Consider the following 27,974-nt stretch of genomic DNA (forward strand, 5'->3'; position numbering starts at 1 on the left):
GAAGTATCCCTAAGGGGCAGTGACCATATATAATAGAATTCATCCTGCCATTCAAAAGGGAGAAGGTGGAATCTGATGTAAAGGGCATTACAATTGAGTAAAGGTGACTGCAAAGATGTGAGTGAGGTATAAATATCTTCCCAACAGAGAGGGCATCAGAGAGACAATGTAACAAAATATTTTTATTATTCAACATGAGAAATGGGCGTCACTGGCTGGGCCAGCACTTATTACCTAAAGGAACTAATTCAACTGGATCGGTCTTTATTATATGAATCAGAATTTTTCCTATCTTCAACATTTATCAATGTGGAAGCAGTATTAACTGACAAAAAAGTAAAACAAATAAAATACCTGAGTATATTAATTATCTCACTTAGTTACTGCTTTTAAGTTGATCCATACATCCCAAATGGACACTCTGGACATATTACAAGAAATTATAAATGAAATAAAGGAAGATGAGAATGGGATTAGGCCATTCAGCCCTTCCAGCCATTCAGTGAGTTCATGTCTGATATGTAACCCTTCTCCATTTACCCAATTTCTCCCATTGCATAATAGCCCCTAAATCCTTTTACCTGTTCATGTTGTTCTCCAAGACTTCCTATAATAAGACTGAGGCTTATTATACATTAAGGAAGCCACTTTGAGGGCACAATCTCAGTGCAAAGGGCCAACTCTTTAGAAGTAAGGTGAGGAGGAATTTCTTCAGTCAGCGAGTGAAGGCTGTAGAGTCAAGTCAACAAGTATACTTAAGACAGAGATAGATAGGTTCTTGATTAGTAAGGGGGATCAGATGTTATGGGGAGAAGGCAGGAGAATGGGGTTGAAAAACATATCAGTCATGATCGAATGGCAGAGCAGACTCAATAGGCTGAATGACCTAATTCTGCTCCTATATTTTGTGGTCTAAGTATAGAAGGTCCTTTGAACTTCCAGGAGACTTCATCACAGGCACTAGCTTGATCTTAGAGATGTTTTCTTTGTGTGAAATCTCATGGAGCTGACACTCTGAGGAATGAAGATTCAGGCAAGAAATTCAGAACCCAGAAATACCAAGTTCAGAATTTAAAGGGCCAGTGCACAACTGAGATGCAGAGGTTCCATAACTTAAAGAGACATCCCAGACCAGATTCTGAGGGAAGCAAATTAAGGATGCTGCCTACAGGAAAGGGAGAGGAAGAGCAGTTTGGGAATCATCCACTCTGTTTGACTTCATCCTTGAGCACTGGAGGGGTTGATCAGATTAGGCTGGGACATCTCAGAGCTCCATGACCCAGTCGAGACCACCAAATGATCTTGTGTGGTGTTGGTATCTTTGCCCTGGACTTTGAATGTCTTCTTGTGCTGGTGTAACAGAAATGTTCAAGACTTAACCTGCAAGGGCTGCGGGATGATATCCCACTCTAACACAGAGTTGGCTGCTGTTTAAATACAGTCTCAGCTCCTACAATGACCATTCCATGAAGTGGAATCCTGACATCAGAGGCCATGACCCTGCCCTATGATCCAGTGGCACGTCTATGTTACTTATATACATGAGCTTGCCAACATATCATCCAAACAGCCAAAATGATAGCCACATGTCAGATCTATAACGACTTAAGACCATAAGACATAAGAGCAGAAATTAGGCTGCTCAGCCTACTGAGTCTGCTCCACCATTCAATCATGGCTGATAAGTTTCTCAACCCCATGCTCCTGTTTTCTCCCAGTAACCCTACATCTCCTTGATACTCAAGAATCTAACTATCTCAGTCGTAAATATACTCAATGACCTCGCCTCCACAGCCTTCTGTGGCAATGAATTCCATAGATTCACCACTCTCTGACTGAAGAAGTTTTTCCATATTTCCGTTCTCAAAGGTCTTCCCTTTACTCTAAGGCTGTGCCCTCAGGGGTGCACTGGCAGCATGTTGGCCCAGTGGTTAGCACTGCTGCCTCACAGTGCCAAGGACCTAGGTTTGATTCCAGCTTCGGGTGACCATCTGTGTAGAGTTTGCACATCTGCCCCAAAAAGCCACCTTGTAGACATTCCACAAATTCCTTTCTTGCAATCCACTACCAGTCCACCTGCATATTGAAATCCCCCATGATTAATGTAACTTTGCCTTTCCTACACATCTTTTCTATCTCCTGGTATATCTTGCGCCTCAGCTACTGACTACTGTTTGGAGACTGCAACATAAATTCCAACTATGGATTTTTTACCTTTGCAGTTCCTCAACTCTACTATACAGATTCTACACCATCTGACCCTACTTTATTTCATACTATTGATTTCATTTCATTTCTTACTAATAAGGCAACCTCACCCCCTCTGCTGACCTGCCTATCTTTTCAATAAAAGATACGCAGGTCAGCAGAGAAGGGCTTATGCCCGAAACGTCGATTCTCCTGTTCCTTGGATGCTGCCTGACCTGCTGCGCTTTTCCAGCAACACATTTTCAGCTCTGATCTCCAGCATCTGCAGCCCTCACTTTCTCTCATATCTTTTCAATAGGATGTATCTCCTTGAATATTCAGCTCCCAACCTTGATCCCCTTGCAGCCACGTCTCCGTGAGGCCCACCATGTCATACCTGCCAATTTTGATCTGCGCCACAAGCTCATTTACCTGATTCCTTATTTTGCATGCATTCAGATATAACACCTTCATGTCCCTTATTAACAGTAGGCTTCCGAGTAGGTGCTACGAAAATAGGACTTAATCGTGCCCTTATTATTCGTTAACTTAATTTTATTTAAAAGAGTTTACAATTGATGTTTCCCTTTCACTCCCACATCATTTTCTTCATTCATTTACGTGCACCTTTAGTTTAAAAATACGTTTTAAAATATTAACAGTCCAAAACTCTTCGGCACACAAACAGGAAGTGCTGCAGAAATTCAGCAGGTCTGGCAGCAACTATAGAGAGAAAAGCAGAGTTAACATTTCAAGTTCAGTGACCCTTCATCAGAACATCTCTGTACAGATGCTGCCAGACCTGCTGAGTCTCTGCAGTACTTTCTGAATTTTACATTTCCAGCATCCACAGTTCTTCGATTTTATTTTCGTCTGTAAGTCTTCAGCATTCCCAGTTTCTGGACTTTAAATTCACATCCAATCTTCTGAAAGTATAGGTAGCACAGTGCCATCTGCTGTACTAAATATGAAAAAAGCTGTAACTCCTGTTAGCATTCTGGTGTTAGTCTTCCAGAGACATTTTATGTTGAAGCACAGCACTTTTCAGACAGCTTTGGCTGGGAAAATGAATACATTATACAACTGTTACTGATCTGTCAGCCTTGAAAACAATACACAGAGGATGTCGTTTTCAGAAATACCAGGAAAGTACTTGAGAACACAAAGGCAGTTTGTTGTGGGTCTAATGGTGAGGGCTGATGCAGCTGGATTCATATCACTTGAAAGAGGATTTCAGGTTGCATTGCAAGGCACCGTTATCTTTTTAAGTGTGATGCCTCACTAAATTCTCAGAATATTAAATATTTTGAGCTTCATGTGCAGTTGAACAAGTAAGCACTCAGATGACAGCAGTTCTTGTATCCTTTGACATGTTTTGACTGCGGGTGAAGCAAGCACAATATTGAAATTCCTGTAGTTTCTTAATATGATTACTTGTTTCAATTAAATATTTGCTTCCACTTAAAAAAAAAAGTGAGCTAGAAATTAATCAGCTGATGAGGAATACTCTTTTTAATTGCCAGGAATCAATGCTTTGTGTGGCCTCTATGGACATACAAGACAAAATATGTTTCAGAGCCAAATCTTCTGAGAAATGACAATGACATATAAGTTGTTACTTTCCTCCTTTTCATGTACCCTGTCCTAGAGATCTGTGTTTCTGACCCAAACATTTGAATCGGGTAGCTTGAGAAATACGGAGCACAACAGAACTGAGAACAGGATCAGAGTGGAAGGCCGAACCATGTGCCATTTAGTACACCAGTAACTGCCATATTGTGGGGTTGAAATAGAACATAGAACAGCCTGAGGAAGGACTGGGGGCTCTGAAAGCTTGTCGTTTCAAATAAAAGTGTTGGACTATAACCCAGTGTCATATGATTTTTGACTTTGTCCACTCTAGTCCAACAGCAGCACCTCCACATCATAGAAATGTATAGCACATGAACGGTCCCTTTGGCCCATGATGTTGTGCCGAGTATAACACCAAATTAAACTAATCCTTTCTGCCTATCCTTGATCTGTATCCCTCTATTCCTTGCATTTTCAATAATATCCAAAGTCTTTTTGCTAAGCTCTCAAGAAAAGGTCAATGTGCAATGTAAGGCAGTGAGAAGAAGGGTGGCAGGTAGTGGCTGAGGGTCAGGGTTGTTGGCATGTGGGTGAGTGGTAAGGTAAAAGTGGCTGGGTGAAGGGGTAGGATGGCAGGTGAGGAGATCAGGGTCAGGGTGAGTTGACAGGTGGTTGGAGGAGTAGAGGGGCAGATATGTTACTAAGGAGCAGGAGAGTGGGTCAAATGTTGGATCAGGTCAGGTCTGTGGTGTTGGGGTATTGGATCAGTTCAAGACAGTGTCAGGTTAAGGGATAGTGTCAGCCAGAGTAGTTCAGGTCAGGTTCTGGCTGTGAGATGTGAGGATCAAGTTTGTCGGGAGTCAGTCAGATTGGGGACTGTTGAATAGTGGGTGGGTTGGGTCTGGTTAAGTCTGGTGATGGGGCATCTGGATAGGTCAGATCAAGTTGGGGTGGTGTCAGAGGTGTAAAGGGGTGGAGAGCTGGCGGGTGGGAAGCAGGCTCAATTTTATTGTGAACAAGGAGTAAGATCAGGTTTTAATCAATCTGACTTTGTCTGGGTAAGTAAGTCAGTTAGTCAAGTAAATCAGTTGGAACCCTTTGAAGTCTTTGACTCAGACTTAGTTTTGTGGGCCTCTTCATAGAGTCCCAGTCATCTGTGGCCTCTGATCACTGACCCGCTTGTAAGAAGAAATTTTATTTGCTCCATCATAATTGCTCAGAATTTTGAATACTTCCACCAGATTTCTCCTTACCTGTCCGTTTTAAAGAACAAAGCCAGCTGCTTTTCCCTTTCCACTTATCTAAATTTACTCAATCCTGATATCATCTTGATAAACCTCTGTACCCTTGTCATAACCTTGACATCCTGCCTGACTATGAGACCCAGATGTATGCAAAATACTTCAGCTGAAGCCAACGTATGATTTGTAATATTCTTCCTGATGTTTATATTCAATTCCCCAATTGACAAAGCCAAATCACTGCCTTAGCTACATGTGCTGTAACCTTAAAATAATGTGAATATCAGTCATAAACCCTTCTGTTCTTGCACTACTTTAAAATACCCCCTTTAGATTATACAGCCTCTTCATTTTGTTCTTACCAAAGTGCATGACCTTGCAATTATCCATATTAAATTCCATCTGCAATGTGTTTGCTCCTGTCATTAATCTGCTGATGTCCCCCAGAGGTCTGCTCCTACCTTGTTGCAAACTTTTGTATCATCTGCAAACTTCAAAGCAGTCGTTATAACCAAGACTAGATTATTTTAAAATAAAACAAAAAGCTCATTGATCATGCTGCCAATTCCAGTGGGACCTCACTGCAATTCTCACTTTAACATTTATTTCATTTGCCAGTTAGAGCTTTAGCTCTGAATACCTATCCTCCATCATTTTGGGAATATGTTTGGTTTGTATCTAAACTGTTTCACATTACTCATTCACTTTGTGCTGAGCCACTCCTTGCTTCCAGACCACTTGTGCCAGATCCTTTCACAAACCAGCGGAATCACTTTTCTTCCAATAGAAGCAGTTTCACGTTTGTGTTTTGAAACGTTTTCCTCAACTAAGTAAAGCTAATTTTAATGATAAAAACACATTCCATTTGACCTATTTCTTATACCAGATGTAGATCCAGCATTGTTTCTTTTCTTATTTAGTTAGCAGAATTCAGATAAGAATATTTTCCTGTGCACATTTTAGGAATTATTCAACTTCTTTGCACTTTAGACTGTTTTTTCAACTTCCTATACTACTAGTGTGCAGCATTACTGTTTTACTTTTTGTTTTGCTTTCCTCAGCAGTCACAATTACTCTTTACCTAATTTGCTGGCATTTATTCTTGTGGAGCATTTTAATCTATTGGGAATCCTGACAAGACTAACATTTATTGCCCATTCCTAATTACTCACAACAAGATAATAGTGAACTTCTTCATAGACTGTTTCAAATATATTGATGAAGTAGAGTACTCGATGTGATGTATATGAATTTTAGCAAGGCATTTAATATGGTTCCCCATGGTAGGCCCATTCAGAAAGCAAGGAGGCATGGGATACATGAAATTTGGTTGCCTGGATACAGAATTGCCTGGCCCATAGAAGAAATAGGGTGGTAGTAGATGGAAGGTATTCAATCTGGAGCTCGGGTGACCAGTGGTGTTTCACAGGGATATGTTCTGAGACCTCTGCTCTTTGTAATTTTTATAAATGACTTGGATGAGGAAGTGGAAGGGTGAGTTAGTAAGTTTGCTGATGACACAAAGGTTAGTGGAGTTGTGGATAGTGTGGAGGGTTTATTGTAGGTTGCAATGGAACATTGACAGGATACAGAACTGGGCTGATAAGTGGCAGATGTACTTTAACCTGGAAAAGTGTGAAGTGATTCATTTTGGAAGGTCAAATTTGAATGCAGATTACAGGGTTAAAGGCAGGTTTCTTGGCAGTGAAGAGGTCTAGAGGGATCTTGGGGTCCATGTCCATAGATCCCTTAAAGTTGCCACCCAAGTTGATAGGGTTGTTAAGAAGGCATATGGTGTTTTGGCTTTCATTAGCTGGGGGATTGAATTTAAAAGCCGTGAACGTAGGCTGCAGCTGTACCTGGTTAGACCACACTTGGAATATTGTGTTCAGTTCTGGTTGCCTCATTATAGGAAGGATGTAGAAGCTTTAGAGAGGGTGCAGAGGAGATTTACCAAGATGCTGCCTGGACTGGAGGGCATGTCATATGAAGAAAGGTTGAGGGAGATAGGGTTTTTCTCATTAGAGCAAAAAAGGATGAGAGGTGTCTTTATAGAGGTGAACAAGATGATGAGAGGCATAGATAGAGTGGATAGCCAGAGACTTTTTTCCAGGGCTGAAATGGCTATCATGAGCAGACATAATTTTAAGGTGATTGGAGGAAGGTTTAGGGGAGATGTCGGAGGTAGGTTCTTTACACAAAGAGTGCTGGGTGCATGGAATGCACTGCCGGCAGTGGTAGTAGAGTCAGATACATAGAGACCTTTAAGCGACTCTTGGATAAGCACATGGATGATAGTAAAATGATGGGTATGTATGTTAGTTTGATCTTAGAGTAGGATAAAAGATAGACAGGCATCATTCCTGATGAAGGGCTTTTGCCCGAAACATCAATTCTCCTGCTCCTCAAATGCTGCCTGACCTGCTGTGCTTTTCCAGCACCACACTCTCAACTCTAATCTCCAGTATCTGCAGTCCTCACTTTCACCTAAAAGGTAGGCACAACATCGAGGGTCAGAGGGCCTGTTCTGTGCAGTACTATTCTATGTTCTATGTTCTAATATCAGAGGTGTTGCTCTGTACTGAGCACTGTACAGTAATCAGTGGAAATCCTCACTTCTGTCCTTTATGATGAAGGCATGGTCATCAGTGAAGCTGGAGATGGTTGGACCTAGGTACTATCCTAAGTAGCTCCTGCACTGATGAGCTGAAACTTAATTGAATGACCTTTGTGGGTTATGACTCCAACCAATGTAGGACTCCCCAGCCCTCCCCCCCACCCAATGACTCCAGTTTTGCTAAGGCTACTGATACCACATTGGGTCAAATACTGTTATCACTTGTTCCCTAAGTCGTCAATTGTATTGGTAATATTCCTCACATTAATGCACATGTATTCCACCACCATATATGTCAGCTTTGCTATTTGCTGCCATCTAATTCCTGCTATTTCTATATTATTCCATACCCACTGTATTTGCCCTTTCTAGTTTTCTATGCACTTAACCTCTCCTTTCTGTTGTCACTTATTAGTTCCAAATCCCTTGCTACAATTTGCTATTTAATTTTATTTCACTTAGTTTTTTTTAGATGAAAATTCACAATCATGAATTCATAGATCAAAAGTATCTGTGAATTTGTGAAGGACTTGACCCAAAATGCTGCCTTGACTTTATTTTTTATCAACCCCTCCATCATCAATTTTCTTTGTCAATTTTCCTGGACTTTTCTTCTCTCACCACAATGACGTTCACTTGTCTGCTGCAAGCACTTGTGTTATTTTAGTCTAATCCTCTGGAGCTCTGATAGTTGTATCTAATGACATCCCAAGTGCAAATTCTGTGATTTCCTGAACTGTTCCAAACCATATTTGCCAGTATCAGGCCTTCAGTTTTCTAAGAATATTTTGATTTTGATTCAGCTGCACGGTGTGCTACCTGAGGCTTACATTTCAAACTACCTTGCCTTAGCTTATACGATCTCTTGATGTTTTTATGCCTAGCTTAAACCTTAACCTGATAGATTTGACAGTTATGCAATTTCCTCAGGCTTATTGTTGTTGCAATATTGATACTTTGCTGTATATAATATGACTTGTTTTTCTGTTTGTATTTCTGCTCATTTCTCTACTTCAATTTAATACCTGCTGGTGCAGAGGTGTCTTTCTGCCTTACCATGATTTTGCTGCAGATATCAACCTTGGACATGCATAAAAATGAAGTTGGACTCCTAATCTTTGGAAAACAAATTTTGTTGATCTTCTATTAACTGATTAGAAAACTAGACAAAGTAGCTTGATCCAAGCACAATATTGAGATGACTGGATCAAGAGGTAACAAGTTCCAGATGATTATTCAATAGCTAAAATAGTCTGAAATATCTTGTGGTCAGTTTCCAGAGATGGAGACTGTTGAAATGTTTAACCTCGTTGAGATTAAATAACTGGGTAAGCTCCCTATGACAATCAGCATTCACTAGGTGAAAGTGAGGACTACAGAAGCTGGACATTACAGCCAAGATTAGAGTGGTGCTGGAAAAGCACAGCAGGTCAGGCAGCATCTGAGAAGCAGGAAAATCGATGTTTCTGGCAAGAGCCCTTCACCAGGAATGAGGCTGAAAGCTCGGGGGTGGAGAGATAAATGGGAGGGGGTGGGGCTGGGGAGAAGGTAGTTGAGAGTGCAATAGTTGGATGGAGAAAGGGGTAAAGGTGGTAGATCGGAGAGGAGGGTGGAGTGGATAGATGGCAAGGAAGATCAACAGGTGGGACAGGATTAGTGCAGGTGTCCCAGAGATGTTCCCTAAATCGCTCTGCGAGAAGGCGTCCAGTCTCCCCAATGTAAAGGAGATCGCATCAGGAGCAACAGATACAATAAATGATATTGGTGGATGTGCAGGTAAAACTTTGATGGATATGGAAGGTTCCTTTGGGGCCTTGGATGGAGGTGAGGGAGGAGGTGTGGGCGCAGGGTTTGCAATTCCTGTGGTGGCAGGGAAAGGTGCCGGTGGGGGGGTTTGGGGGGCGTGGACCTGACCAGGTAGTCACGGAGGGAATGGTCTTTGTGGAAATGGATAGGGGTGGGGAGGGAAATATGTCCCTGGTGGTGGGATCCAATTGTAGATGGCGGAAATGTCAGTGGATGATGTGGTTTATGCGGAGGTTGGTGGGGTGTAAGGTGAGGACCAGAGGGGTTCTGTCCTTGTTGTGGTTGGAGGGGTGGATTTTGAGGGCGGAGGTGCGGGACGTGGATGGAGGGCATCTTCAACCACATGGGAGGAGAAATTACGGTCTTTAAAGAAGGAGGCCATCTGTTGTGTTCTGTGGTGGAACTGGTCCTCCTGGGAACAGATGTAGCGGAGGCAGAGGAATTGGGAATACAGGACAGCATTTTTGCAAGAGGCAGGGTGGGAGGAGGTATAATCCAGGTAGCTGTGGGAGTCGGTGTGTTTGTAAAAACTGTCTGTGTCGAGTCAATCGTCATTGATGGAGATGGAAAGGTCCAGGAAGGGGAGGGAGGTGTCAGAGATGGTCCAGGTGAATTTAAGGTCAGGGTGGAATGTGCTGGTGAAATGAATGAACTGCTCAACCTCCTCATGGGAGTACGAGGTGGCGCCAATGCAGTCACCAATGTAGAGGAGGAAAAGGTGGGGAGTATTGCCAGTGTAACTACAGAAGATGGACTATTCCACACAGCCGACAAAGAGACAGGTATAGCTGGGGCCCGTGCGGGTGCCCATGGCTACCCCTTTCCTCTGGAGGAAGTGGGAGGATTCGAAAGAGAAAACACTAGTTGAATGTAAAGGCCACAATTAGATCGGCAGTCAAAATGATCTTTACAGAAGGACAAGGTGATGTTATGAATTAATATGATTTTCATTTTTGGAACTTGATTCAAAACCAGTCTGAAATGATGAGATTCAGATCTCATTTGTACTGTACTTTGAGCTGATTCATTCCACGACTAAGGTCAGGTTGGCTCCCTAGAGCGAGTTATACAATGAACGGAAGAGCCTTGGGAAAAGTTGATGGGCAGAGAGATCTGGGAGTGTAGGTCCATTGCACCCTGAAATTGCTGCACATGTGGATAGAGTGGTCAAGAAGGCATATAGTATGCTCGCCTTCATTGGACGGGGTATTGAGTATAAGAGCTGGCAAGTCATGTTAAAATTGTACAAGACATTGGTTCAGCCGCATTTAGAATACTGTGTATAGTTCTGGTCACCACATTACTAAAAGGATGTGGACGCTTTGGAGAGGGTGCAGAGAAGGCTTACGAGGATGTTTCCTGGTATGGAAGGTGCTAGCTATGAAGAAAGGTTGAGTAGGTTAGGTTTATTTTCATTAGAAAAAAGGAGATTGAGAGGGGACCTCATTGAGGTTTTCAAAATCATGAAGGGTCTAGACAGGGTGGATAGAGACAAGCTTTTTCCCAGGGTGAAGGATTCAGTAATGAGAGGTCATGCTTTCAAGGTGAGAGGTGGAAAGTTTAAGGGGGATACACACAGCAAGTACTTCACACAGAAAGTGCTGGGCATTTGGAACATGTTGCCAGCAGAGGTGGTAGAGGCATGCACGATAGATTCATTTAAGATGCATGAGTCTGGACAGATGCATGAATAGGTGGGGAGCAGAGGGGTACAAATGCTTAGGAATTGACCAGCAGGTTTAGACAGTACATTTGGATCAACTCAGGCTTGGAGGGCCGAAGGGCCTGTTCCTGGGCTGTAAATTTTCTTTGTTCTCTTTGTTCTTTGACTACTTAGCCAAAGGAATGGACCTGACCCAGAAATACGAGAATTACTGATGCAGGAAATGGAAAGGATGTTGCAAAGACAGTAAAATGTGTTGCTCCCAGACTGGGATTGAACTATTAGGGAGTTCATTAGATGTTGACATTAATTACAACAGTGATTGTTAAAAAGCAAAGACCAAAGGATCCAATTTGACATTCTAGATAATGTGCCGCCCATCATATTGGATCAGGCTCCTCCATAGGGGTTGAACTGAGGTATTGAAAACCTCATTAAAATACTTCAATAAGGCCCAATTCCAACACCAGACTGACAATTCTTTCTCCATGATCCTTAGTACTCCACTTAATTGCCTTACCTCAGGCCAGCTTGTGGACCATGCTCCTACAAGATGGTTTATAGGAGACTGCAGTTGGGAGGCAGGAGGCTGCTGAGCATCTTTTGATGATGTATCAGGTGGTTGCATAAGACAGCCTTGCTATCCGTGGATTTGTAGGTCACGCGCAACTGATTGAGGGTTACAGGTATGTCAGTCGGGCTGCTAAGGAGACTTCTGTGTAAAGACTGGACCATGATCATTTGGGGGTGTCCTTCCAAGTCAATCTGGTGAGTCTGTCAGTCCTGGGGAGATGCGCTTATGTTTATTTGTGGACAATGAGTGATTATTACATTTCGTCCGCAGAGAAAATAAGCATGTGGACCCGGCGTTCTCTGACTGTGTCAAAAAGTGTGGTGCTGGAAAAGTACAGCCGGTCAGGCAGTATCCAAGTAACAGATGCATCAATGTTTCGAGCATAAGTTTTTCATCAGGAATGTCTGATTTCCAACATCTGCAGTCCTCACTTCCTCCCAGTTCTCTGACTGTGGTCACCTTCTGCAAATCGTACAACCTTCACCTATAATAACAATGGCAGTGTGTTAGTGACATCAGCATGGGGTGTTTAGAGAATGTGTCTGTCACTGTGACTCATTTGTATATCATGTGCAAGATGGGGAGTTTGGGATAGTAGGGATTACAACATTGGCGAGATTAGGGAGCAAATCTTCTGTTGGTGGTCTCTGTTAATCACTCCAAACTGGTGTTTTCAATAATTTATGTTGGCTGCCAAACTGTTCAACGAGAAAGCTACTCACATCTTGGCCTAACACTTGGGAAACTTCAAACACAAGACTCAAAGTTCAAAAGAACTACAGATGCTAGAAATTCAGAACAAAAACAGAAATTGCTGGAAACTTTCAGCATGTCTGGCAGCAACGTGGAGAGAAATCAGAGTTAACATTTTGAGTTGAGTGACTCTTCTTCAGAACGGATGGTAGCTAGGAAAAAGATGTTTTTTATGTGGAAGATAGTGTGGGGGAATGATTAAATGATTGGTAAAGCTAAAGGGCTTCCTGAAGAAGGACTTTTGCCCAAAACGTCGATTTTCCTGCTCCTCGGATGCTGCCTAAACCTGTTATTCTTTTCCAGCACCGCATTCTCGACTCTCATCTCCAGCATCTACAGTCCTCACTTTCGCCCATAGATAAAGCCAAGGAGATAGAAAAACAGACAAAGGAGTGGATAAAGACCAGCCCAAGAGAATGAATAGCTGCTAATGGAGACTATTAGTAGTTAACAATATGATGACAAGGTCTGGTATATGGGGATTGGGGGAAAGCATGGGGAAAGATGTGTCAAGCCTTAAAATTGTTGAATTCAATATTAAGTCCAGAGGCTGCAGAGTTCCCAAGTGTAAAATGAGGTGCTGTTCTTCCAGCTTGCTTCACTGAGCTTCACTGGAGCACTGCAGCAAGCCTGTGGCAGAGATGTTGGCCAGGGAACACGGTGATGTGGCAAGCAACTGAAAGCACAGGGTTTTTTTTTGCAGACAGAAACTAGATGTTCTGCAAAGCAGTCGTCCAGTTTGCCCTTCACTTCTCGAGTGTAGAGGAGACCACTTTGTGAGCAGCAAATACAATAGACTAGATTGACTGAAGTGCAGGTAAAGCGCTGTTTCATTAGGAAGGTGTGTTAGGGACCTTGGATAATGAGGAGGGACAAAGTAAATGGGCAGGTGTTACACCTTCTGCAATTGCAGGGGAAGGTGCTGTGGGGTTGTAGGGGTGTGTTGAGAGTAAAAGAGAAATAGACCGGGGTGTCCCAGGGATCAGGAGTGCTTCAGGAAGACACCATTCTGCAACTTCTGGTAATTTTCCTGCCTTCCCAATCTCTTTTCCAGATCTCAGCTGTTGGATGTTGCATTACCAACCACTAATATGAACTGACACCAATTCCCCTTTCCAAAAATTATTTTTAATCCACCTGTTCAACCATGTTCTGACACATCACTGAGGCAGGACTTATACCGATATCTTCCAACACAATGATAGAAGCCATATCTCTGCTACTAGGACTGTTATCTCCCTGCTTTGGTAAGTCTGAATGCCTATCTAATTTGCAGGTAGAGGATAAACCATTCTTGAGTTGAACAAAAAAGAAATATAATTAAATAACAAGATGTAGTTTAGTGCATGATGCCAATAGGTACAAGTTATATTGACTGGTTAGGTAAAATTACAAAGACTATCCCAGGCCAGAGATGATACATTTGTCTCCATTGAAACCTCATAGCAGACTGCATCTTCTCCATCCAAAGATTGTGTGACATTATCAGATTGGTTAGAACTTACATAATTTCACCATTAACTCTTTCAGAAGCATTAGCACATATACCATCTGTTGACACATTTCTAGTGTTGCTCAGCTGGTTCCGTTGGGCCGAATTTGTCACAGAAGGCAACCAATCTGAACACACTGCCGATCCTTCCAGCAGATTTAGTGAGAATACATAGAGACTTAATTCCTCGAAACTGATTTTGAGCAGGACACACAGTATGGATGATCGACATTTCGGGCTGAGGCCCTTCATCAGGAATCAACCCATCAATTTTCCTGCTCCTCGGATGCTGCCTTACCTGCTGTGCTTTTCCAACAACACACTCTCAACTCTGATCTCCAGCATCTGCAGACCTCATTGTCTCCATACAGGATGGATACCCAGCAGCCCTGATTCTTCACCAAAGAGGATCCTGGACAGGCAGTTTCCTTTGTCTCCATTCCTTTCTCTCCCTTTCAAGTGTTGAAAGAATGAATGCTTCCCTACTCCTGTTCTGAGTTCTTATGTTCTCACATAAATTTGTTTTATATATAATGTGGTGAAGTTAGTTCTTCAGAAACCGGAATTGAAAAGTTGACTTCCTCAACGTCCTAACCTGCCAAATCAGTTGAAATTAAATACTAAGTAAAACTCTTTGACACTTGGTCTTTGTCGTACGTGATGTTTCAAGCCAAAGTCCTTTTCTCAGATAATTATTGGTAATTATTTTATATTGTTGTGATGGCTTTTTCCTTTCAGCGATGTCACCAAGCAGACAGCTTGATCAAGTGCTTGTTTTTCCTTGAATTTTTTGAACTATTGAGAATGTAGCAGGTATTCAATAGCCTATAACATTATTGTGTAAAGGAATGTTATCTGTTATTTCATACTTGAGAATATCTTGTCTTGTAATGAAAATTTAGTGGATAGGAACCACAGATAAGTTCCACATCATAAGCAATAGTGCAAATCAAGCCTTTCATATGAAGTTGAATGATAATTGTGAAAAGTGGTTATAGAAAATGTGGGGATATTGCTGGGGGACTATTTGAGAAATGTTAGATGCTCCAATAGAGGTATGTTTATGTTTTTACAAATTTGAAGGATTTCTTTGAACCTTTTCCACCCTGCTAAACTTTACCTCTTCATCTGTTCATCACACATTAGGTTTCAAATCATCCTATTCCAGGTCTAGATGAAATCTAAACAAGGAATAAAGCTTAAATTTATCATCATGCATCCAATATGAAGAAGGAATCTTAACAGCAATGGTACCCCTCTTTGATTTTTTTTTGTCTTTACTCTTGCTTGAAATAACAACATAAAAAGTTGTGCTCTAAAATTTCATCTGATTTCTTTATCCCTATTCCTCACTGCCTGAGTAGAATATATAAATATTTCCTCTACCTGTGATAAATCATACAAAGTATGAAATCCATCTTCAGATTCATCAACTAAATTACCTTGAGCAGTACATTGATATTTTGAATATAATGCATAACAATATTTGGCCATTTATATGCAGAACACAACCTAGCTTCATATAAAGTCACCTACCACAACTAATTGAACTCCTTATCTGATTTCCTGTGTGTAAAGCATAATACAGTAAACTTGTATGTGATTAAGTATTTGGCAAGAAACGTTACACTTAAAAGCTGAATTTCTACATACAATGGATAAAATAAGTGCTTTACAAATCTTTGAATTCTAATTCATTTCCTATTTTGTCTTTTAAAAATCAATTGCTGTACATTTTGTATTTTGTAGTGTAAATGGTGTTGCTGGCTCTAAATGGAACTTGGCTCTTGATTTATTCCATTTAATGCATTGTGGTTGGACAATGTTCAAAGGTGTACTGTTAGCAGAATTATATTGGACATGGGACAGGTATAATTGCACATAACTACTATACTAAGGGTGCTTGAGAATGAAAGACCGATTGTTGGTGATTGCCTGATGTACTAATGTTGGTGCCTGTTTCCTTCCAGTAATTGTAATACTTGAGAGTTCAAGACTTTAATGTGTCTGGCTAGCTGATAGCAGTGTCATTTGAACTTCTCCACAATCTGGGTGCTGCATTATACACAGTATAGCATTATAATATCAATCCAGTAAAGTTTAATCGGAGTTGAACTGACCTAGAATGACAATCTTTGTTTGGAGCATCCTCCGAACTTCATGACAGAATTTAGTGCTTTGGAATTTGCACATATAAGGCTGTAACTCAGCTCCATCCTGTGCAATGGGTAGGGGCATTATTTCATTATAGACTCGATTTGCAATTATAAATCTTCGCAAACTTTAAAATATAGTTTTATAGCAATAACATTTCATTTTGTCACAAGGGTCTTTACCAGTAAGTGGCATCTGTACTTTCATTCAATGTCTTGCCTCCAGCTTCAATGTTTAATCAACATCGGAGTCATTTACTGCTTCATAAAACCCTGATGAGTGCATCGGATTTTTTTGTCCTTCTGTTTTAAAAATAAATTGAAATTGGATCAATATCCTGATTCAGCCACAAGTGATAGAAATATCACCGAAGTAGTTATTTTAATGTTATTAGAACAAAGTATTGAAGCCCTTTGAATTAAATAGCATTGACAGCATGGATAAAAAAATCAGCTAAGGGGCAGAAATCAGTGACTAGTGGTGAATGATTGTGTCCCACAATTGATGGAAGTGTGCAGTGGTGTCTGCCAAGGTCAGTATTAATATCACTGCTCCTATTGATATATGTTAATGACCTGATCTTGGATATCCAGAGCAGAATTTCAAAGTTTCCAGATGAGATGAAACTCAGAAGATGTTTAGCTTTGAGTACCAATCTTTAGGAGGTCATAGACAGTGCCTTGTATAAATTCATAATCTATTTCAATTAGATAATAGAATTGAACAGAGCTGCAAATTTAAATTTCTTAGAAACTGCTTTAAATTTTGTATAACTGGAAGCAAACTTCATGGACAGATTATTCTTTGTAATGGTCATTGGCCCAAAATGGAACCATAGCTAGAAAAATCCATTAATAGATAACACTACAATGCAGTTTTTTAAATGTTTTCCATGTAACCTTGCTTAATTAAGATACCTGCTGGTATGTAAAGTTCACTGGCATTTAAAATTTAGTGAATCACTATGGTCTGCTAGTTTGATTAGGAATAAAAGCAACTCATTGACAGGTACCTTTGCCTGCTTTGGACTGTTCTGGAACAATTGAGCCTTGGAAAGTGAGTTGAAAGCTGGAGATGGAGCATGTCTTGGGATGGGTCTGATCAGGTGGAACAGCATGAAATGAGATAGGAAAAGGTGATGCAAAGACCACATAGATCAAGGGCAGTAGGTATTAGAAATGATCAAGATCCTCTTAGCAGGTAGATACTATGAGGGTGGACCTTTATCCCATGATTTAGATGAAGGCAAAATTGATTATTTTGCAATAGATAAGGTCCTTCCAGGACAGTGACAAGGTCCACCCCTGAAGGCAGCATTTAAAACAGACTGTGTGTGGTTTTAGTGCAATTACTGCTGGAAGAGGACTCTAAAAGATAGCTATAGTCAAACACTTTTGGGTAGTTTGAGGACGTAAGATATGCGGATTTAAAAAGCTAAGACGTAAAGGAAGGGCTGCTTATGCATGCCATCCATTGTGCCCAATCTGGTCGGTAAACACTACTTGTCATAATCTTATATTTTTCGTGCATAACAAGTGTCTTATATCCCATATCATACTCTGATTAAACTCAAAATTGTCAACATTTTGGTTGCAGTCATTTACGTCCAGGCTTAGTACAACATCCTGCTGAAATGGGACCTTTGTGGCACAGTGGCAATGTCTCCACTTCTGATCCAGGAGGTATGGGCTCAAGTTCCACCTGCTCCAGACATGATAATAATATCTCCAAGAAGCTATAGGACTATTTGAGAAGGCAGCTAAAGTGTAAGTCAAGATCTTTGGTATTATAAATAGAACCATTAAGTACAAAAGGCAAGACATTATGTCAAGCTTTGTAAAACACTGGCTGGACTCCAGCAGGAGGATTGTGTTTAATTTCCAACACTGCATGTTAGAAGCAAATTCAAGGCCTCAGAGAAGGTGCAGAAGAGAACTGAATCCGATGTAACCTGATGATCAACCTGAAATTTCAGCCTGACTCTTAGCAGATGCATTGAGTCCGTTTTAAGATGGAAAGTTCCTGTAGTCAGCAAGCCGTGAACTGATTTAGTCTGAACAATCTGTTGGTGGGTGAAGGTGTGTGCTGTTGGTGCCTCAGTCGAGGAATCCTCTAGTTATAACTTCCTTTGCTAAAAGTGAGTGAAGATGCTGTCAAAAGGGACTAGGACTAGGGTCTTTCAGCTGCTCTACAAAGCCAAGCCAATATCAAGTCTTTAACTTAACTGTTCACCTGCCAACTTCAGTGCCACTGGTATCAGCCAATGTAACAATCACAGCATCCCATCATCTACTTTTCACAGAATTCAGAGACTGCTTTCTATATTTTCTTAGCTTTTACCTTTGTTTGTACTCATCTCTTATTTCTAAGCTGTATGCATGGATGTTGTGTATTATCTCTTGCATTTAGTAACTAATAGACTCACTCTTTCATTACTCGAGAATTCCTGGCTATATTGCCTCCTGTTAGAAGATAAATTAATTTGGTCCAGGTGAAAGGCATCCACAGGGAAAGGGTCCTTTTTAACTTAACCTTGTTGCAAAGAACAACATGAGTGGGTGAGTAAAGAAGGGGAGACAGTTCATCCTTCCTCATCCAGAAGCTTGGAAATTTAGGGTATCCGATCTGGAACCCTAATGAAAGTGAGAATCTTGTATGGGAATACTCATAAGAAAGTCTACCCAACAAAAGGCCTGCTTTCCTTGAATCTCAAACCTGAACTAGATTTTGTGAGAGTCTTTGTGCATAAGATGCAGGAATAGAAATAGGTTATCCTTCATTGAGTCTGCTCGGCCATTCAATAAGATCACGCTGTGTAATTATGAGCTTAACCCCACTTTCCTTCTGAACCCCATACCCTTTCAGTGATCAAAATTCATCAAAAAATAAAGTGAAATGGATCAGGTTCCAGAAGGTGAAATAAGAGTAAGAGGCTAGTTTTTTTGTTTATTTTCTGGCCAGCGCAGTCACAATGAGCTGAATGGCCTCGTACTATATTGTAAATTATCCCTTGTGCTGAATCTATCTTATTTAGCCATTGATAGATTCAATTACTTAGCCTTCACTGCTCTCCGTGGAAAAGCATTTCAAATACAACTCAGACAGATTAAATTCCTGCTCGTAATTCCTCCTCCCATCCTTGCCTTATTTGGGAGCCCCCTATTTTTCACATTGTATCCTCTAAGTCTAGATCTTCCTCTGAGAAGAAATATTTTCTCAATACGCCCCGTCAAGACTCCTCTGAATTTTATGTGTTTCAATAAAATCATTTCTAAAGTCTAATAGATGATCTGGTGCTGGTGGGCTCCTGCCAACATTTACTTTAACTCAGAGCCTATTGACCAATGCCAATGAGGTCCTGTGGACCATTTGGTTTGGGTCCTCCAATTGGCATTATTTGTTTGACAATATGCTGGTCAGCTCACCGAAAGCCATCAAAATTCCCACCACAGTTTTTTTTTTAATGAACAAAAGAAAAACAGCTGACAAATTACACCATCATCTGTTTTGGATAGACTAAACAAGAGCTCGTCGGCCAACATATTATTGCCTTGACCTACCAGCCTAATGAGCATACATTGACTCACCTTGCAAATTTGGTGCTGTAATTTGTCACACTTACAAATTACAAAATGAAGTAAAAGAGACAAGGTCAATGTAATACTGGACAGGGAACCAATATTGTCATCACAGCAAAGCAGCACTGCTTTCAGGCACAGCTTCTGGATTCGGAACTGTGACTACTATCACCCCATGATACAAGATCAGCTCATCTTCATGTTCAATAGACATGCTAAGTAAATAGCTCATCATGTGTTTACAATAAAGGCAAGGTATCCAGTATTAGTTGTTCTTCAAATGTTGCTGACTACCCTCTAGGATAGCTGTTTTTTCTTGGTCAGAAATGGGAACAGAATGGCCTCATTCAGCAGAAAAAGAGTAGGTTTTACTGAATGGCAAGGTGAAGAGTCACAAAACAGCTACTTGCATGTATCTGATGCCTTAAAGTAAGAAAACAAACATTGATTTTCACAGAAACATTACTATGTAAAGCTTACCACCAAGACAAAGAAGGCAAAGTTGGGCCTGGTGACCAAAGGCCTTATCAAAGTGTCTTCAAGGAGGAGAGAGAATTAAAGAGCAGAAGGAAGAAATTCCAAAACTTACAGCCTAGGACAGGCAAAGGCACAGCTACCATTGGCTGGTGTGAAGGCAGGTAAGAACTCACCAGAAGCCAGAGTTAGAGGAGAATGGAAACCTCACAATGTTGTTGGGATAAAGCAGGTAACAGAGTCGCTGAACAGGGAGGTCATAAAGGTACTTGATCCTAGGGAAATGAATTTTAAAATTGAGGAAGCAGAGGTGATAGTGTAGAGTTTATGAGAAGGATACGATGGGAAACAATGTGGAAAATAAACAGAAAGACACTTTCAAATGTCTTAGGAAGACAAACCATTTTTATTTTTGTTTTCTTCAGAAAGCAAGACTACAGAAATGAAACAGTTTGGTGTTCCAATTCTGGGGTTTAGACAGAGCTATTTTGTAAATGATGAATGGTTGAAGTTATCAAAAAAATTAGGTTGAAGTTGATTGATCTTTTGTCCAAAGGTAGAGCAGACCTAGAATTTTCAAGGACTATTCCCACATTTATCAAAGTGTTGCTGACAATGAAAAGTAAAAGGAAAAGACAGAAGGGCCGAATTCACCATTGCTCTCAGCCTTTCCAACAAGCGTTGCAGCACAGCACTTCTGACTAAACTCTTCCCATCCCAGCCCATTTATCAGAGATCTTTCAGTGTCTTGGATGTCTGCTCATGTACTTCTGTTGTTGTTGAGTGTGAAGAGAAAATTCGCTGACTGTCTTTTCTCAAAAAACACATGCAGCCAAGTTTTCAATTTAGCAGAATTTTTATTGGAATTTATCATTCTGCCATTGATTGCAGTAAAGAAAACCAGACATTAAAAATTGAACATCCTTCCAACTCTTTAAAAAAATTGGTCACCGGGGATGCATGTGTTCCACGTGCATCTATCATTACCAATGCACAAAAGATGACAATTATGTCAGAACAAGCTTAATCCCAACATAAATACTGATGGATAGAGTAAGGGACAGGGAGGTGAAAAGATAAAATTCTGCTACATATTACACCCCACCAGAAAATCACCCTTTTTCACTGCGGGATTCCCAGAATTTCCATTTTTCCAGCTAAGGAATGGAAATTTCAGTGACAGAAAATTCAATTTTTGACTTAACTGGAAGTCAGGGAATGTATCCCTTTTTTTAGTCCTGCAAATATATAATGATAATGTCACAAAATGATATTTACAGTAAAATATTGGATTAAATTTTACATTTTCTTCCCATCAGCATGTTTAAAGGAGGGATGGATCATAAAATGCAGCTTCTGGCCTTCCTACCACTTCACAGCCTGCTCTCACCTGTCTCCCAATAGAGTGCTGACAGGGATACCACAGGCCACCCGTCTGCCTTTAGGTCTTTTCAGGCACTTAAGTGGTCAATTAATGGAAACCTGAGTGTCTCATTCCATCTCCAACACTCCTTCACCCAGACCAGGGGGAGCACATGCCTGGAGGGTAGTCTGACAGCTTTTACTGCACAGTCTGGTGCAATGGTCTCATGTTTTGTGTGTGCATGTATATATACATATATATGTATATGTGGAAACAGGCCCTTCGGCCCAACAAAGTCCACACCGACCCGCAACCCACACAACCCATTCCCCTACATTTACCTTTTCACCTAACACTACAGGCAATTTAGCATGGCCAATTTTCCTAACGTGCACATTTTTGGATTGTGGGAGGAAACCGGAGCACCCGGAGGAAACCCACGCAGACACGAGGAGAATGTGCAAACTCCACACAGAGAGTCGCCTGAGGTGGGAACTGAACCCGGATCTCTGGCGCTGTGAGGCAGCAGTGCTCACCACTGTGCCACCGTGCCACCCATTTTTAAAAAAATATTTTTTATTCTAAAAATAAACATTTACAATTTATAATCATTGTATTTCAAGTGATATGCTTCCAAAACAAGAATGGATTATCCTTTGGCAAGAGTAATGAAATTCATTGTAAAAGTTTGTTTACGACAAGACTACTGTACAGACATTGCAACAAATTGGCCTCAGATAATTCTTTTGAATTATAGTATTAGTTAGGTTACACTTAATTTCTTCTATAGAGGATACAATAAATGCTTCCAAATTCTTTTAAAGGGCAAACAAAGATGTCCTCGCAAATGGTTCAAAGGCACATAAGAGAGAAATGAGCATGTATATACTGTACCACTGGGAAACAATACTTTTAAAAACATGGAATTAAATTTGAACAAATGTTTCCATAATTGAAGCGCTCTGGTTGGATTTACTCAATTTTAATCCATTGCAGCCAAGATGAAATTTCTTCATAAAATGCTCCGTAATATTTCTTTCATGCAATGGTTGGTCGTGTGGCCACGTAAACAAACGAAACAATCAATAGGACAACCACAACTAGTGTTGGAAACACTATGGTGGTAGGCTATGGTAAGCTGGTAGCTCTCCGAAGTAGGACTCCTTCCTGAGATGGGAGTAAAAGTCTTGACCTTAGAGAACTAGTACTGCTTTTAATGTAAAGCCAGCACAAACTTTTAAGGAGTGGGGTTCCTGCTGCTCTATGTAAAATCCAGCCCAATATTCCAGTAGGTTCACTTAGAAAAAAACAACATTTTTACAATTAAAGATTCTCTGCACTTGGCAGCTCTCTTTGCTATTAGACTTTAATAACTCACCAAAATGGAGACCTGTTCATTATGTTGCAACTCACAGTCAGTATATAAGTTTACTTTTAGGAAACATGCACAAGGTATCATCACTGCATCATAGCATGTGACCTGGGGGTATGAAGAACTTGTATGCCATCTTATCCCAGGATCACTTGAAGTATGACATGCTACACAGTGGTACTCTTTGTAAACAAACAGATGAATGTGAGCTTCAAGACTGGCTTGTCTTTGGAGTGCATTGTTTGTACATAATCATTACAATTAACATCTATCAGACTCTTTAATATCAAAGTATCCCTGTCCAGTTTCTTACATTATGGGAGATAATATAAGCGCTGCCACATCAACTAAAATACCCTGTTAGAAGCAAAAATCACAAATGTTTTCAGAAAGAGAAACAAGATGAGTTGTATCAATTAGTTGCTTTAATGCTGTTGCTGCTTTGCCTTCTGAAGACCACATCCTATCCATGGTAATAAACAGGAAGTGGGCTTCACACAAACATCAGAACTTGTACAGGTTTGTGTTCATTGCTGCATTTTCAAAGTTCCCTCTCACAATGCCCTAATCAGCTCATCAAAAGTTAGGCTGAAGTCATTTTCTCAGAAAGAACTCTAACACTGCAACAAAATCAAATTCTGCAGCCATTGATTGAAATTGATCAAGACAAAACACGCTGATAATAGTCACATAATATCATGTGAATTGCAACAATGTGTGTATGGATCAGTGGAGTTTATTGATTTCCCTCGAGGCGAGTGTGGAGGCAGGAGGACACTAAATTGGGCTTGAGGGTGAGAGGTGCCTTTCAGCTTCTGTCCTGACTGTGTCTTGGGCTGAAGGCTCATGGATGGGTTTCCTGCACCAATACCAAATAGGACCCTTAGAAAAGCAACTAAGGGCTACATCCCATTGGCACTCAACCAGCAGTGGATGGGGCAGCCGGGAAAAGCAAACCCCTTTTGCTCGTGGGTTCCTGCGGTGGAGTCCTTTGTTGTCAGGCACTCAGGCCTGAAGCTTTCCAACCCCTGAACAATATGAGCATTGACAAGATAGTTGGGAAAATCCAGTAAGATCAGCAGTGACTAGATTCCCAACACTGAGAGCAAAACATCCCATTTTCCAAATAAGCGTTCAACAGCGAGATGGGATTCTCGCTGATGAGCAGTAGGAGGTCTATATATACGGTCCATTTGCATCTCATTACTGATTAATCTCACCTGATTAATATACAGTTTCCCTTTCCCTTATTTGTCAGATAGAAACTAGATAGTGACACTTCCCAACATGACAGTCAGCAAGTCATTAGTGTCTCCAGCTCTCTGACTGCTCCTCAGGCCATCCTTCTTGGAGAGCAATCAACCATGCTTCTTGGGCAGCAAGCGCCCACACACCCCATTCACAGAGGTTGGCACTAAGCTGGTACCAATCTCACCACATGCTCAGGGCACAGCTCCAACCTGTTTATAATATGATTCTGCTCTCCAATATGGCACTTTGAAGTGTACCAGCACCTTTCCTTGGAATACTGCTGCCAGGACAATGGCAAGGAGAGGCATTCATCTCAAAGATTTAGCCTGGACACTTCAGGACTCTGTGCTTGTTCTCTTAATACTTACTCACTTTGTCCCCACTAGATGCTAACAGCATCTCTGCCTTGCTCTTTTACACTTTGCCCTCTCAGCCAGAGTTTAAAGGCTGACAGTATTTCTGAGTTGCCATGATGTTTAGTGGAGACACAAAGGCAGACAGCTTGTTCTGGTTGTCAGCAGTCTTCAACCAAAGGGTGGACATGTTGCTTTATGGCAGTGAGCTACATCAATCTCACACTTCCACCATGTAACAGAAAACACACTGTATGTGCATCAACCTAACAGCCCATGTCTCAAAGTGGAAGGGGAGTAGTCCTCAGTCAGGCTAATGGAGGCAGCTTTTGGTCAGAGGGTCACAGCACAGTGTCAGAAAGTCTTCATCCGCTATCAGTCCAGGGACTTAGGTGTGATCTATCAGCCTCTTGCAATGCTCGGGGTCAGGGGCTCAATATGTCTATTGTCTGGGTTCTGGGCCATGGTTAACCCAATGGGTCCAATGTAACCATGATCAATCAGTCAGGGAGCTGTAGAGTGAATGGTCAGGGAGAAGATAAAATCAGAGGTAAGGGTATTACAGCTGAATAAAGAGAACTATAGAGGCATGAGGGAGGAGCTGGGTAGAATGACCTGGAAAGCAGCCTAGCAGGAAAGACAGTAAAACAGGTATGGCAAGAGTTTCTGGGAGTAATTCAGGAGACAAAGCAGAGATTCATCCTGAGGAAAACGAAGCATGGTACAGGGAGGATGAGGCAACCATGACTGACTAGGGAGATCACGGATAGCATAAAAACAAAAGAGAAAGCACATAATGTGGCAAAGGGCAGTGGGAAATCAGAGGATTGGGAAGCATACAAAGACCAACAAGAAAAGAAATAAGGAAGAAGATGATTAAATATGAGCATAAGCTAGCCAGCAATATAAAGGAAGACTGTAAGAGTTTATTTAGATATATAAAGGGCAAAAGAGAGGGAATAGTGGACATTGGACCACTATTTGAAAATGATGCTGGAGATAGTAGTGGGGAACAAGGAAATAGCTGAGGAACTGAATAATTACTTCATGTCAGTCTTCACAGTGGAAGACAGAGTGATATCCCAAAAATTCAAGAGAGTGAGGGGGCAGAGCTGAATATGGTGGCCATCACCAAGGAGAAGATTCTTGAAAAACTGAATGGCCTGAAGGTGGATAGATCGCCTGGACCAGATGGACTACACCACAGAGTTTTATGGGATATAGCTGAAGAGATAGCAGAGGCATGATCTTTCAGGAATGGCTAGAATTAAGGAGGGTCCCAGATGACTGGAAAATCATTAACATGACGCCCCTGTTTAAAAAGGGAGCAAGGCAAAAGACAGAAAATTACAGACTAATTAGCCTAACCTCGATCATGGTAAGATCCTGAAGTCCAATGCGAAGGATGAGATTTCTGAATACTTGGAAGTGTATGGAAAAATAGGGCAAAGTCAGCATGGTTTCATCAAGGGGAGGTTATGCCTGACAAATCTGCTGGAATTCTTTCAGGACGTAATGTGCAGGTTAGCCCAAGGAGAGCTAATAGATGTGATCTACCTGGACTTCAAGAGGGTCTTTCACAAGGTGCCGCACAGGACGCTACAGGTAAGATAGAAGCCTGGCTGTCTGGCAGAAAGTGGGATAAAAGGGTTCTTCTCAGAATGACAGCTGGTAACAATTTGTGTTCTGCAAGGCTCAGTGGTGGGACAACAACTTTTCACTTTATACATTAATGATCTGGATGAAGGAATGGAGGGCATTCTGGCTAAAGTTGCAGACAGTACAAAGATAGATAAAGGGACAGGTAGCATTGAGGAGGTGGGAGGCTGCAGAAGAATTTAGACAGGTTTGGAGAGTGGGCAAAGAAGTGGCAGATGGAGTTCAACATGGGCAAGTATGAGGTCATATACCTTAGTAGAAAGAAAAGAGGCATGGACTATTTTCTAAATGGGGAGAAAATTCAGAAGTCTGAAGTGGAAAGAGACTTGAGAGATCTAGTCCAGGATTCTCCCAAGATAAACTTGCGGGTTGAGTCAGTAGTTAGGAAGGCAAATGCAGTTATGGCATTTATTTTGAGAGGACTTGAATATAAAAGCAGGGATGTACTTCTGAGGCTATATAAGGCTCTGGTCAGACCACATTTGGAGTATAGTGTACAGGGTTAGGCCCCATATCTCAGAAAGGATGCGCTGGCCCTGGAGTGTGTTCAGAGGAGGTTCACAAGAATGGTCCCAGGAATGAAAAGCTTAACATATGAGGAAGGTTTGAGGACTCTGGGTCTTCACTTGATTGAGTTTAGAAGAATGAGGGAGACCTAACTGAAACATACAGAATACTGAATGGCCTGGACAAAGTAGATGTTGGAAAGATGTTTCCATTGTCAGGACAGACTAGGACCCAAAGACATTACATTGAAATAAAAGAATGTGAAGGGCAGTGGGGTGGTTCTCTCCAATGCCCCATTCCTCCACTTCACCTCTCCCTTTAGTATTTACATTGATCTCAAAGACATACATAAAGACTCAATCCTGTGCTAATTGTGAGTTACTCTAGCTTCTGATGGGTCTGTTTATGTTTGTTCTCATTTTTAGGGATCATTCATACATTCACTCAAATTTAACATCCGTTAAAAGCTCCAACAATTTCACAGTGGAGCTAAACTCAAGAGACTAAATCATGTGCCAAGGATTAAGTTGAAATTAAAGAGAGCTGAAATATCCAGGCAGTTTAATGAGAACACACTGCCTGACCATTACCTAATCCAAGGAAATATTGGAAAAGCTACCTCAGCACATCATTGCTATTGATGTAAAAATTTTTTGGAACTTTACTCTGTACATAAAGTATTGGTGAAAAACCAGTGGAAGACAATAACATCATAACGTAGCTTAAACTTGTGTCTTGTAAACAATTGGGAGTCAGCAGTTTCAGGTTATTTTGGTACTAAAACATGTCATGGAAGAAAAGAAGTTGAGAAAGCATTAAAGTCAGTTTTTAATGCATGTGATGCTCATACTAAATAGAATCCTGGGGCCCATTTACTCCATAAGTGCAGCATCTGTAGAAATCAGCCTTGCTTCAAAGCAATTTTGCTGTCTAAATCGAGCGTGTGCTTGTATTAGGGACCAAGCTGATGGTATAGTGTGATAGTCATGTGTTTTCCTATAATGTTAAAGAATTAAATTGTACCATCTTTCTGGATAGTAATGTAATGTTAAAGGGTTAAACTGCACAGTCTTTCTCCAAGAAACAGTATTCTGGAAGTGGGTGGGCCCGACATCTAGGAGAAAGTGAGGACTGCAGATGCTGGAGATCAGAGCTGAAAAATGTGTTGCTGGAAAAGCGCAGCAGGTCAGGCAGCATCCAAGGAGCAGGAGAATCGACGTTTCGGGCAAACGCCCTTCTTCAGGAATGAGGAGGGTTTGCCAAGCAGGCTAAGATAAAAGGTAGGGAGGAGGGACTTGGGGGAGGGGCATTGGGAATGCGATAGGTGGAAGGAGGTTAAGGTGAGGGTGATAGGCCGG

This window comes from Chiloscyllium plagiosum, chromosome 22, assembly GCF_004010195.1.
Source record: "Chiloscyllium plagiosum isolate BGI_BamShark_2017 chromosome 22, ASM401019v2, whole genome shotgun sequence".
NCBI lineage: Eukaryota > Metazoa > Chordata > Chondrichthyes > Orectolobiformes > Hemiscylliidae > Chiloscyllium > Chiloscyllium plagiosum.